This window comes from Triticum dicoccoides, chromosome 5A (assembly GCF_002162155.2).
Source record: "Triticum dicoccoides isolate Atlit2015 ecotype Zavitan chromosome 5A, WEW_v2.0, whole genome shotgun sequence".
NCBI classification, from domain to species: domain Eukaryota; kingdom Viridiplantae; phylum Streptophyta; class Magnoliopsida; order Poales; family Poaceae; genus Triticum; species Triticum dicoccoides.
The window spans coordinates 586,352,315-586,353,358 of record NC_041388.1 but is presented as its reverse complement, the minus strand read 5'-3'; positions in this window follow the sequence as shown (position 1 = coordinate 586,353,358).

Genomic DNA, 1,044 nt, shown 5'->3' with positions numbered 1-1,044 from the left:
TGCTGAAGTCAAACTTTCTATAGTTTTATAGAACAGAATATAAATATTTATCATAAGAAATCTATATGATGCGCAAGTACATTCAATAATGAATCTATTGTTACTGTACATGTTAATATTTTTGTCTATAAACTTTGTCAAAGTTTACGAAGCTTGACTTTAATCAAAGCTAATACGCAGAGTAAATAAAGACGGAGGGAGTAATGACAAAGTCATCGCAGAAGCTCAATACAGCGCGCGTGTTTGTTTCAAATGAAACCAAATCAGAGAACGACACGTGCACTACCGAATCTACACGATCAGTATGCAAGTACGTCCGCGCAGCTGCCCAAGCCAATTAAGATTGAGCATATCCTCCTGCTCGACGAAACAATTCACGCTACACTGGATCGGCCCGGCAGATTAATAATTAAGCTAGCGGCTGCTTCCTTGCACGAGTCCGGGCGAGCAGCCACATAAAATAAGCAATGATCGGCCGGCGAGCCCAATCACCACTCGGTGTTCACAGATACACAGCTCGCGTGGCAACCGTGTCATGCATGTGCGCGCCCTTTGCTTGCGCCCATGGACTGGACTGCTCCTGCCAATTATTGCAGCTAGCGCGCGCCGTTCACTTGCACGTAAAGTACGCACGCACGTACGGCCGGGTCATTGTTGTTTACTTGATCAGGCAATTAGCTACGTACCTTTTATCTACGTACGCAGGCACGCACGCACGTACGGCCGGAGTACGTAGTACGTGTAGTGTTACTGTTACCGGCCAGCCGTGAGGAGGGTAGTAGCATGCGTGGGACTAGTTAACACCGGGTGCGGGCGGTAGTGGTTACGATCGTACAGATTCTTGCCGAAAAGAGGCCAGGCACCGGCAGATGGCGTGTAGATTTACAACCCATGCAACTCCGTGTAATGTAAACGTCCCGGGGATACACCGTGATCTGTCATCTGTGTGCTCTCAGCCTCAGCCCCCATCGATCCGGCCAACCATCGACCTCCCACGGCACTCGGCATATAATCACTACTCCGATCGAGTAGTGTGTTTCTCCA